The 13,632-nt window shown below is 46.1% G+C and overlaps 1 protein-coding gene across 1 annotated transcript in view; it reads right to left on the bottom strand.

Annotated features, from left to right (window-relative positions):
* UBE2E2 (ubiquitin-conjugating enzyme E2E 2) overlaps positions 1-13,632 on the bottom strand; it is a 315,894-nt gene that overhangs the window by 106,821 nt on the left and 195,441 nt on the right. The window lies entirely within an intron of this gene.

Genomic DNA, 13,632 nt, shown 5'->3' on the forward strand with positions numbered 1-13,632 from the left:
TATCACAAAATCAAACAATCTCTATTCTCACAGGACCACATGTAGAGCTTATCAATTTCATTAGGAACAGTAAAAAAAAATAAAAGTAGCAGTCTGCATGTTACTGTTATCTCAAACGAATCCACATATAAACACATTACTCTAGGGAGGAGCGGGGGAACTTTCTAAAGTATTGAAGTTATCTTTAATTGAATATGAAATATTAAAAAACGAGAAAACTACTACTAAACGGGGACAGAACAGTAGGAAGCACTATTCTCTGACACTTGTCGGGAAAAGGAAGCAGAGAGGAAATGGGAACATGCTAGAGTTGTGTAGAGCTTTACGGCGGAAACTCAGCCACACACGGTAGAGCAGGCACCCGGTGAGGGCAGTCATACGATACAAAGCCTGCTGAATACTCAAACCATTAAAATCATCTCACCCAACGAAAAAAAGGCTGTCTCCAGTCTAATGTGAGAATCATTTCTGGAAATTTGCATTTAAATGCTGGTACTATTTGTCACAAATTTTGGCTTTTCCTTTTATTCCACCTTTTACTTACTAAACACAAAGAGTGTTCAAACAAACAGTAATTGGCACTTTACGGCACCTTTCAGTCCACCATCTTAAAGCATTAATTAAGGAAGTATTATTTATCTTATTTATCCTAAATTAGGGTAATCAGAATTAAGAAAGGCAAAGACTCTTGCTTGTTTTCTTGATGCACAAGTTTGGAATTTGAAAGTGCTTGTGATATGATTATGGCATTTGATAAAACAGAGTATTTTACAGAGATGACCAAAACGCTGTTTTCTGGGTTTGGCTGCAGAACATTCATCCACATCTTCTGGAGGAATAGTTGTACATTTCCAAGTGATCATGATTAGTAGGGTTTACTTACATGCTTTTCAGTTTAAGGTATTAGATTTAAAGATGGTTTTACATGAACAGCTTGAAGAACTGTAAATAAGCAATTGTACATCAGAAGTTTCTGATTATCAGCTTCACTATAGTATGTGAGCCAATCTGGCCACATTCTTACTGAAAATGTTTTGAATTAATTTTAATTCCCAAATATTGAGGCTTAAGCATCACATAAATGCATTTCTGTTATGCCATCATTTAGAACCAAACTCAGGCTCTTCACCTCCTGTTTGCAAGGCTTAGTACTTCAAACAAATGGAAATTACTTGAGAACAGGAAGGTTTTTCTTTATACAGTGGTTATTGCCAATAAAGTGGCTTTCAGAGAGTAAACTTCTGTTTATACTATTTTATTGTCACTTCAAAGCTCTGTTTTGTATTTAAGAGGCGATCCTCAGATACATCTGAATGGTGATAAATCTCTAAACCTCGCCATGCAGCTCATAAGATAGCTCTGTAATGTGTTACCTAAGAAAAGGACAATACAATTAACAGCTCAAGAAAAATCAGAGAGCTTTTAATGGTTGCAATCCATCTGTAGTAATCATACTATACTGTACTTGAACCATTTCCGAAGAGTAACAAAAATTGGAGACTACATCTCTTATTAAGAAAAGGGACAGTCTTAAAAGGAAAATTACAAAAAGATAAACCAGCAGTCTGCTTATTCACATTATAAAATCTATGAAGGTATGCAATTCAATACCTTTCACACACTGAGCTCACACACAAAGCTTGCTGACTTCCTCTTAGGCAGTAAAATCCATCTTCCCCCTCTTTGGACTCAGTATACTCCAAAAAGCAGGGATCACTGTTGCAGAGCAGTAATTTTCAAATAGTGCCCTTGTACGTTGTTTAAAAGACTCCCCTTTGTCCCGTGCCCTTCTCAGAGGAGGAGGGGCCCGTGAGGAAGGATTCAGCTTTGTATGTCCACCCCTAGGGCAGCTCTCCAGCTGTGACGTGGGGTCGAATTCTGTTTGAACAAAGAGTTCCTTATGGCCGAGTAATATTCCACTGTTCCTTAAAAACAAAACCCCCACCCAAACCAAGAACCACTGTAACCAGTTTACAAACTGATTTCCTTCTCCTTCCTCCTGTTTGTTCTCTGACCCACCATTCCTTACACACTCACGTTTCCTACCCTTCAGATACGGGGGCGGGGGGGGGGGCGGGGAGTGAACCACTGAGGGCAGGAGGGGAGGGGGGGTTAGGGAAATAAAAGGCGGACACGGCGCTGCTGTGAAATTCACGGGAGATGCGCAGGAGGGGAGGGGGTTAGGGAAATAAAAGGCAGAGATGGTGCTGCTGTGAAATTCACGGGAGAGCGTCTGCGAGCATTCTGCAGACGCTCTCAGTGCACCAACCCTTGTGAGACTGAGCGGGCTCAGCGCTCAGACCTGACGCTGCCCACTTCCAGGAGCCGCGTGTGCACGTCAGTGTCGTGTGAGCCCCCACGGGCTCCATCAACACGTGTGTGACAAGAGCACCATCAAGGACAGGACTCTGGTGGTTCTAGAAAGCCGGGCGGGTTACTGTGCTTACCAGGGTCACGTGCCAGAGCCGTAGTGAACTGATTAGAGTGACAGGGAAGCTGTATCACTATAGTGTGTTTTCTTGCAAACATTTTAAAGAAAACCTGATTCTATGAATGGGCTCCCCAAGTGGTGCAGTGGTAAAAGAATCCGTCTGCCAATGCAGGAGACGTAAGAGACGCCGGTTGGATCCCTGAGTCGGGAAGATTCTCTGGTGAAGGAAACGGCAACCCACCCCAGGATTCCTGCCTGGGAAATCTCCTGGAGAGAGGAGTCTGGGTACAGTTCGTGGGGCCACAAAAGAGTGGACAGTGTTCTCAACTTGCTTTTTTGATGCCTCACAAGTTCCTAGAAATATATCAGTGCTCTACTAGCAGGGAAACTCTCCAATTAATTCACAAGGCTCTACTGAACATCTTTCCCACACTGTTTAGACAATATATTTGATTCCTATAATGATACAAAAAAGCTGGCTACTATGTTAAAACATCTGTTGAATATCTGGAATTCAGCTAGACATTTTCTGGATGATCCTCAAACTGTAGAGTACTCAGCTACTTTTCTTCCTATCTCCAAAAAAACCAGATTTTTTTTTTTTTCCCAGACACAAAGGCATTTTTTTTTTCAGTTTTAATAGCCGAAGTTTCCTTTCCTATTCTTCACACAAAAAATAGGTTTATCCTTATGGTAATTTATTTGGACAGAGAGAGGAAGGAGAAATTGGAGCAATAATCCAGAGGCGAAAAGTACATCATTCACTAAAACGGGGTAAATAGATTTAATGTCTCATATGAAAATATGATATATAGATGTGAAGGTTAAAATATCCAAATAATGATAGTTTTCTTCCTTAAAAGATAAACTAGGCACCTCAGGATCTATTTGTTCCTCACTATTCATCAGTAACACGACCTGCTCTATGCATCATTAAAAAGCAGACTGATAGCATCTCAATGAAAAGTCCCTTCAGAGATTTCAAACAAATGATTAAGCACAGTTAAGCCTTCAGTGTTAGGCGCACGACTGAAAACAGCAGGGGAAACCTTGGAGCAAGGACCTCCTGGACAGAAGTCAGTTTGAGTTCTCACTTAGCATGACTTGAGGTGGGTGATGTAACCTCTTTGAGCCTTACTTTTGTCCCCTACAAAGGAAATGTGTTTACCGTGCAAAGCTGCTGTGAGGATTATAAATAATGTGTGTGAAGTATCCAGTGTAGGGGCATGTTCTAGGATAGGTGACAAAACTCAGTCTTTAGTCAACTGAATCTTAAAAAAAAGAAGATAAAAAGAGAACTGTAAACTATGGAAAAGTTACCAAAACTACAGTAAACATAAAAAAGTAATTACAGCGATACAGAACCTGAAGCAACGTAATCCCGATGCTAGCGCCTCAGAAACTGAACGGAAGCGCATCCAGCCGCGCTCCCGACGGCCGGCGGGCGGGACCCGCGCTCCCCAAGGCCTGTCCGGCTCCTTCAGAGACCCCTCCCGGCCCCTCCGGAGAACCACCCCCCACCCCGGCTCCTGCAGAGACCCCCCTTCCCGGCCCCTCCGGAGACCCCTTCAGCCCGCATCTCCTCACGGCCCGCAAGCACGGCCCCGGGGGCCCCCAGCCTATTGAACAGGATGGATTCCCGGCACACGTCCTCACCTTTCTGACAGTCTCTCGTCTTTTCGGTGGGGCCTTTGTTCTTTGAGGGCCACAGGCTCAACACCGCAAAGTGCTGTTTTATACCAAAGTCTGACAAGACTACCTCTGCCATATCTCATGCAACGTCTCATTTCGATTCTTCAGCCTCCAGTTCCCAGCAAAGATACCCTAAAGATGAATTTCCCAGCAGACCTCGCTTCACAGCTGTAAGCCCCATCGTCTCTACGGGTTTCTGCGGTTTCTCTGCTGAGCTCTGGGGCGCGCTGCGGCAGACTCACCCGGACAGGGGCAGGTGCGCTGGCCCAATCCAGCCACCGGGGAAAACGCTCTGGCAATGGGACCCAGCATTCCACAAAGTTCCTAATGGGTTCTTATGGACAGATGCTTGTGGACTAACTTTAAAATATATTTCAGCACCATTAGGAATCATAGCCAACAAGCTTTCCATGGATGAAGTCGTTTACTCCTCAGAACAACCCTATGGGGCAGGCATTACTGACGCAAAAGCACAAGGCAGCAAAAGGTTAAAGAACTTGCCCTAGGTCACACGGCCAGAAACTAATGGAAACAGTAAGTTCAGGCAGTCTGCACTCAGATTTTTTGTTCTTCAGCACCGTACAGACTACTTCCATCTATCATTCAAAGGCCTTGAGTCTCAAAACCTAACCTTTTCCCAATGAATTCCTTGCTGTTGTTCAGTTGCTAGATTGTCTGACTCTGTGACCCCACGGACTGCAGCACGCCAGGCTACCCTGTCCTTCACCATCTCCCTGGGCTTGCTCAAACTCACGTCCATCAAGTCGGTGATGCCATCCAACCATCTCATCCTCTGTCGTCCCTTCTCATCCTCCTTCAATCTCTCCCAGCATCAGGGTCTTCTCCAGAGTCAGCTCTCCGCATCAGGTGCCAAAGTACTCAGTTGAATGTGCTTCCTTCTCTACTGACATTTCCACTGTTTCAGTGAGGCCGTCAGACCCTCTAAACGAAGCTGAGCTGAGGAAAGTGGGCACCCACTGCATGCCTTACTGCAGATCCAGGAAACGCCCGAGTGCAGAGCCCGAGCGGAGCCCTAGCTCTGGTCCCTTCCTTCTCTGTGACGGCCTCCTCTCCCGTCGGGGAGCGAAACAGCTGCAGGAGCTCGGGCCCTCTGCTCTGGACAGGACCGCCTCCAAGGATGGGGAGGACACATCACTTTCTGCCCGCTCCTTCACGGACGTGAGGAAAACATCCCCAGACCTTGCTCGGCCCAGTGCCCCTCAGGCCCATCCACACGAGGGAAACGATGAGTGGCTTGGACTAGTCCGTGGGGTGCAGCAGATGTCAGGGTCAGCCGTTATACCCGCTTCGCGCATTCCTCTACCTCTGTCCGTACTGCGCTCCTGTCTAGAAGATTCCCCTCCCCACTGCTTTCTTCCTGGTCTCCATTCCTCCTGACTTAGCCACGCTTTCCACACCTCCCTGCTGCCCTCATGGGTCCCCTCCTTCCCTCCCTCCCTCCATCCATTCATCCATCCACCCACCAAGTATGTCTGGAGTATCAGGTATGTGGCGGCCTCTCCTGGAGAAGTCGCTCAGTTGTGTCCGACTCTTTGTGACCCCATGGACTATAGCCTACCAGGCTCCTCCGTCTATGGGATTTTCTAGGCAAGAACACTGGAGTAGGGTGCCATTTCCTTCTCCAGGAGATCTTCCCGACCCAGGGATTGAACCCGGGTCTCCTGCATTGTAGACAGATGCTTTACCGTCTGAGCCACCAGGGAAGTCTCCTGGAGACCAGGAGCTATAATGGCAAGGTCGGCAGACACAGCCCTTCTCTGGGGGAGCTTGTGTCCCAGTGCGGCAGCAGACAAAACCCAAACAGCAGACCAAGCGAGAGTTGCTAGGAAGGTAACAAACACGGAGACGGAGCTGTTGTGGTTACGTGGTGGTTAAGACAAGCCTCCCAAGTCAGGGGTACTGAAGCTGAGACCTACAGCACGAGAAGGTGGCGAGCAGGAGGTGGGAGGGAGGCAGAATGGACTGGGTCCGTGAGCGGGGAAAGACTGGGAGAGGTCCTCCGATAACAGGGAGGAGGTAGAGGGCGAGGGCGGCAGGGCCAGGCCATGTAGGGGCTTCGGGGCACCGTGGGAGCTCACGGCTGGATTTTATTCCAAGCCTTATGGGATGTCCCTAGAGAGACGAAGTCCCCACCTCTATCTTATGAGAATTGCTTGGGCTACTCTGTAAAGACTGATGGGGGCAGGGCCAACAGTGCAAGTGAGAACAGGATGCTATGGCGAGGATGCGCTGGCGGGCACTGCGGGCAGGACCCTGTGCTGAACAGCGTGGGGGGATGACTGACAGGGAGCACCAATCTCTGGAGCTCTGGCCTCAGTTATTGGGTGGATGGTGTACCACGGAGAGCTGGGCCAAGATGGAGAGTAAATCAACTGCTCCCCTTTCACACGTAAAGTTTGAGGTGTCCGTAAAGCATCCAAGTGAAAACGTCAAGTCGGCAGGGGTGCGGGTGGGTCTGGAGCTCTGGGGAGAGAACGGAGTTGGATGTACACGCATAGTAGGTGCACAGACATATCTGAGACCGTCAGCACAAGGACCTCGCCAGGACAGTCGCGGGGTGCGGTGTGAACATGGCATGCCGAGGTGCAGTTTAGGGGGCACTGGTCCTGCCCGGTGTTCTCTGAGCCCCCTGGATCTGTAGTTTCATGTTTGACATGAACTTGGGGGAATCTCAGTCTTCACTGCTTCACGTATTTCTTCCCTCTGTTCTCCTCACTGGCATTTGCGTCCTGTGAACGCTATGGATATTCCTGGAGTGGTCCCGCAGTTCTTGGATGTTCAGTTTTTTCCGTCTTTGCTCTCTTTGCTTTTACTTTTTGGAAGGTTCACTGACATACCCTCCTGCTCGGAGACTCTCCCTTCAGCCGTGTCCAGTCTCCTGCTAAGCCCACTGAAGGCAGTCTTCATTTCTGTTGCTGTTTCTGATCTCTGGGATTCCTTCTTGATTCCTCCATAGAGTTTCCATCCTCTGCTCACATGCCCATCTGTTCTTGCATCCTGTCTCTTTCAGTCATCAGAGTCCTTAGCATTTTAATCACAATTTGTTTTCAACTCCCAGTTTATCATTCCAACAACCCTGCCCTATTGGAGTCTGCTTCTATTACTCGCCCTGTCTCTTCAACCCATGGTTTTGTCTTCTGGAATGCCTGGTGATTTCTTCTTGACAGATGGCTGTGACGTGCTGGGTAAAGGGAACTGCTTGAAGCAGGTACTGAGTGTGATGCAGTGTAAGGTACAGGAATAGAGGAAGCATTTTCGAGTCCTATGGTTAATTTTGGTTGTTCAGTTGCTCAGCTGTGTCCAACTCTTTGCGACCCCGTGGACTGCAGCAAGCCAGGCTTCCCTGCCCTTCACTATCTCCTTGTCCTTCATTATCTTGCGCAGTCTGCTCAAAATGAAATCATTCTTTCAGTGAGCCTTTGTCTCTGAAACGTGAGCTTCAGTGCGTCTCGGTTCCCCCACTTAGGTAGCACAGGATGACCGCAGCGGGCTGGGGTTGAGTACTTCCCTCCCCCGGGTCTCTTAGGCTCTGATCAATCCCCAGCAGTTTTGGCTCTGATAGTTTCTCTAAGGACATCCTTTGTGATGAAAAACAGAATGCCCAGGATAGTTCAACATGGTTCTTTCCTCTCCCGCTGCAGGAGGTTCACTGTCAGAACCTCGTCCAGTTCCTGGAGGAAACCTCCAAAACTGTGGAGCCTCTCCGACGGGGTCCCCCTGGGGTTCTGAACCCTCAGACTTGTCCCTGGGAACTTCCGGCAATTCATCACTTACGGTTCAGGGCTTCTTACCCCAGTGCTGCTCTCCCCGGACGTTTCTCCTCCAGTCGGTTGTGATTCTCTGTGTTTGTCGGTCTCGTCTCTTCAGAGTTGGGGCAGCAGTCTGCCCTGTGACCCCACGTCTCTGACAGATCTAAGGACAGCTGCTGACTTCTCAGTTTCTTCGACTTTTTACCTGCTAGCACACAGGGATGCCCTGCAGGCCCCGCACATGCTAGACCAGACACTGGAGGCGTCCTCATTTCTCCAATTACAAGTGCGAGGGACAGATGGGAGTTTGGAGACTACCTTGTTGAACTTTCTCTTTTTAAAGACAAGAAAGCATGGAAAGGGGAAGGTTTAATGGCTTGTCCAACTACCTAGAGCTACTTAAAGTCATGGGAACCTGGCTGGACTCCAGCATTTCTTACTTTCTGAAAGCAAAAGTGTTAGTTACCCAGTCCTGTCTGACTCTTTGCAACCCCATGGGCTGTAGCCTGCCAGGGTCCTCTGTCCATGGAATTCTCCAGAAAAGAATACTGGAGTGTGAAAACAGCTGTTTTTTTTTTTTCAGTAGTATTATAGTTATGTTTCAAGATAAAAAGGTCCTTACTTACAGAGTCACATGCTGAAATACGTATAAGGAAATCACGTGACGCCTGGATTTGCTTTAAATGAGAAGTGAGGTGGAGGGAGGTGGGGGTACAGTGTGGCCACGTGTTGACGGAGGTGATGGGCAACAGCCTTCATTGTGCTAATCCTGTGCTCTGTATATGACTGAAATGCCCCACATGCACGTGTGTGTGCTGAGGGCTTCAGTCGTGTCTGGCTCTTGGTGACCCTGTGGACTACAGCCCGCCAGGCTCCTCTGTCCACGGGACTCTCCAGGCAAGAACACTGGAGTGGGCTGCCAGGCCCTCCTCCAGGGGACCTTCCCAACCCAGTGATCGAACCCGCGTCTCGTATGTCTCCTGCATTGGCAGGCACGTCATTTAACACTAACGCCACCAGGGAAGCCTGGAATGTCCCACAGTCAAATGGTAAAAACACAGTAAAGTATAAAAAGATTGAAGTAAATGTTGATTTTGATTTCATCATTCATACTACTAGCAGAATTGATGCTATTATTAGAAGGCTTGTGAGTAAACATGGCTTGAAAGCTGATACTTACTTGGCTGAGTACATCTACCAAATCATAGAGGTAAAATAAACTTCACCAACTATAAATCAGACTGAGTTACATAAATCAGTCCCACTTCTCTAAACTTCCCCATTACTTTACCATCTCACACCTATCAGAGTATCTTAGCCTCAGCTGAGATCAAGCTGACACAATACTTCATTCACTAAGAACCTCTTACACAATACTATATCTCAATTCACTTTTTCGTTCTCAAATAAAATATTTTGCCTGCAGCAGAACTTTCATTAATGGTACAATGTGCACAAGATGGTAAAAAGAATGCTCATTAATCCAAACAATAGGATTAAATGTTCCATACTTTATCCTTAGAAACTAGAAGCAGCAGCCATCATATTCAGTATTAATTAAGGCAAACACAGGAAGAACAAAGGTATTCTCGTCCATTAATATCTGCTCTCCACAGAGAAACGCTGCCCGTTCCTCCATCAGAGGGGATCCGTCCACTGACTGCTGCTTTCGTGCCTGATTGTAGATAAATGGATTCAGTTAGGAAGTCATTTGTACCTTAATGTGATAACTGCAAGTCTTTGCTATCTTTTCATTAATACTGTATTACAAATTATTTATTTCTTAGACCTCTCTGGTTGACTACAGAAGATTTCCATCTTATTTAATTTGGTATCTCCTGTAGAGCTTGGCACAGTAAATAACCACTGAATTAAACAGAATTATCCAATAGTACTTATCTTTGCAAACGAGTCAGGGAGGAAGAGCTTGAAGAGAAACTCTTAAGATATCCACTTATTCTAGAAATTCTCAGGAGTGCTCCCAACCACTCTTCAAAGAGGCCAACCCCCAGATTCAGGAACTAAGCTGGGCCAAAGGAGTCTTCCTGAGCACCACGAACCGAAGGCGGGTGGGGGGTGGTCCTTGCTTGTACAGACGGGCAGCACCAGGACCTCTGCACTCCCATCTTAAGGTTCAAGAAGGGATGTGAGGTTTACACTCTATTCCCACTGACAATATTCATGAGTGTCCTTATAAAGACTTCACACGTTTTGCAAAAGCGCAATGGCCCTTATTTCAGTTTAAGATATGTGTTTAAAGCACCTGATACCTCTAACAATAACTGACTTAGAAACGAATGAACGCACTGGTCATGCAAACATTACTACAGGTTACAGTGTTAGTTTGTTATAAAGTAATAAAAAGCAGTTAAGCGAAAGAAGACCAGGAACTCTTATCTAGGCTGGCAATATACTAACTGCCATCCTGATAAGAGAAAAATAACTGTTAAACATTAAAATACGAGCTATGACCAGAAATAGACACTCGCTCCCATATTACATCTTCAGGAAAGATTATGTATATGGAGGAGAAAAATGAAAGTGCAGGGCTTTACTCTCAGATCCTCACTATTAAGATAATGAAAATGTAAGACAGTTCCAGGTAAGCGTTTTTTAAAATCATGTTTAGTTCACTTCCTGTTGCATTGCTAACGAACTATACTTATCTGGGGCGTGAGAACTGGAGGAAACTTCAGTTAGAGCACTAGGTGCGCTCATCTAGACGTGCTCAGGAGAACAAAACGATCACAGCTTCAGAGACTGTCAAGCTTTCGCTGAACACTGCGATTCCTTAACATAGAAGGGACCTTTTAAGCAAGAACTGCAAACTCTTCATCATCTACTGTAAGTAGACAAGAAGGGAAAACCAATATTTAAGAGAAATGGACTCGCGACTTCTTGGGTGGTCTAGTAGTTAAGAATCCACCTCGCAACGTAGGGTATGTGGGTTAGATCCCAGGTTGGCGAGCGAAGATCCCAGCGTCACAAGGCGATTAAGCCCCGCCCACAACTGCTGCGCCTGTGTGCCAAAACCAGAGTTCCGGCGCTGCAAGGGAAGATACCAGTGCTGCGACTAACGCCCGATGCAGCAGAGTAAGTGTGTGTGTGTACTACTTAACAGTAATGAACTCATTTGCCCAGTATGGGGGGTAGGGGGGAGGGCGGGTATTCACTCTCTGTGAAACATACACGTGAGAATTTGCAGAATAGCTAAGAAACAGGGACCTAGAACTTAGAGATTCAAGAATTTCAGGATAGGAAAAAACTTGAAATGTCATCTAGTCTAAAACCTTCGTTGTATCTTCCTGACAAATCATTCACCACTGGGTAGAACGCCAGCTTCTAGAAACAGTATTTTCCAAGCAAACAGCTGATATAGTCAGCCCTCCATATCCATGGGTTCTGCATCCATGGATTAACCTACCATGGATCAAAAATATTTGGAATTAAAAATTCCAAGAAGTTCCAAAGAGCAAAACTTGAATTTGTTGGGCCCAGCAACTATTTACATAGTATTTACATTGTATTTACCACTGATTACATAGCATCTGCAATATAGTAGGTATTGTATGTAATTTAGAGATGGTTTAAAGGATATAGGAGGCTATGCATAGATTATATGCAAATACCATGCCATTAATGTTCTGACTCACAGACGGACAAATCTGATCTTTTAGTCAACCCTGGTAAACAAACCTACCATCAAAGCCAAATTTTGTGACTGCATTTATTCCTGTTACCTTCCGTCTTTTGGATAAGCATAAGACCATCTCTCAGGCCAGGTTTTAATAGACTGTAATAGCATGCTGGTTACCTAATTACATAAGAATTTATGTCACCACAAACATGTATAAAATATCTGCTGCATTTCTGTCTAAATGGTCTGAGAATTATTCTTCAAGCTAACAGAGAAACGTCCCGTGGACAATCCTGTAGGATGCTCAGACACTACTGGTTTACACAGGATAAAGCAGACCGTGCCCTTTGGGAAAGTGTTACCTTTCAGGAAAGTTCTCCCTGATAAAACTAAACTCATGCTTCCTCACTTGAAAGAAAGCGACAGGAACAAGGACGCTACTGCTTGTATCTGACCCACATGACCTTCTCTTTCCACGTCTGAGAACAGTCCTTATCCTCTTCCTCTGTTCCTGAGTAGCCAGCACCGCGCCTGGAGCATCTGTGGGCCTAATAACACAGGCTGAGAGATGCAGACGTAAAGACCACTCCTTCCCTGGAAAGAAGGGGAGTCTGGGAGACGTCACAGGAGGAGCAGGCTTTAAACTCAGCTGCCTATATACATACCAAGGGATATCATGACTCAACACTTCGTGACGATTCTTGCCTCTTTGCAAGCGGTTCTGGTGCAGATGGTGAAGAGAACTGTAAAGCGCTGTCGGGGAAGTTAGAACGAGGAGCACGATTGTCCCCAGGCTGCAGATGCAGCGGGGGCCACAGACGGCACGGCCCTGCTTCTCAGAGCTGCCGGTCTCCTGCGCGGCTCTCCAAAGCCTGCACTTCCAGCACCCACATAGAAGAGCCTTGTCCACCCTTTACACACACGTCTCAAGAACAAGATGCGGCTCTGACCATGGAAAAGTAGATTAGAAAGATTTATCCAACTCACATAATCATAAAACTTTAAGGTTAGAAAGACCTCATATATAAGCTTTCTGGTCCGCTCCTTCATTTTATTCAAGAGTGGGGCTCAGTGGCAGTTCCAGCGTTCCTTCTGGGAAATCCATCCCACTCATCCTTACGTGTTTCCTGGGCTCCTGCTCGTAAATGCACTATGTGGGCGGCTGCAGAGGTTACAGGGCGAGTACTGACACTTAGGTACTTTAAATGGAAACAGTTTATCCAAAAACAGAAAAGTGGTTAAATAAATTATAATACTGTCAGAGAGCAGCATATGAAGTCTTTACAAATTATATGTTTGGAGACTTCTTTAATGATATGGGGAAACTGCTCAGTGGAAAATAAAAAGCAAACTACAGAATTAATTTTATCCAAGTTTTATAAAAATTATACACAGGCACAAATAGAATAAAAACTTGAAAAGATATCAACAAGTTGATATTGACCATCTCAGGATAGTGAGATCACAAATGGTTTTCATCACCTTTCTGCAGATTTTCTTACCTCCAAAGGCTCTGTAAGGTGGCCCATTTTCTTTTATAATGAAAGGAAAATTGTATTTAGAATATCACTGGCATTCTTATTGCAAAGTTATATCTTATTCATAGGCATCAAATTAATGAATGATAAAAAATACGTATGGACAGACATATCTCATGTCCTCAATGAGCTCACGTTCAGTAGGCCATTGAACCTAACTTAAACCATAACTTGTTAGAAAATCCTGAGTTCTACAGCAGACGAGGGCTACCTGTTCTCATGACTGATCACGGACATCTGTCACCTCCTAAATGCCTCGTAAGTGCTCTGCTCATCTGTCCTTATGCCTACATGTTGAGACTCGGAAGACTATCAGCCAGCATTTTGTCAGCATCCATGCAAGTCTGACTGCCAGTTTTGAAACCTCTTCTTTGAGGAGTGAGGCTGAGTCTTCGGCTTCGCAGCCTGAGCAAGACTGGGGAGAAGGGAGTGTCCCCAGTCCACGGGGTGGGTGTCATGCAATTCAAACGGGCTGAGTGGGCCTCCAGAGAAGACGGCGTCAGTGAAATCAGTGCCCCATGCGGCCCGCTGACCACTGTGTATGCGGCTGCTTCTGTCTGTGAG

Source organism: Bison bison, unplaced genomic scaffold (assembly GCF_000754665.1).
Source record: "Bison bison bison isolate TAMUID 2011002044 unplaced genomic scaffold, Bison_UMD1.0 scf7180017864236, whole genome shotgun sequence".
Taxonomy (NCBI): Eukaryota; Metazoa; Chordata; class Mammalia; order Artiodactyla; family Bovidae; genus Bison; species Bison bison.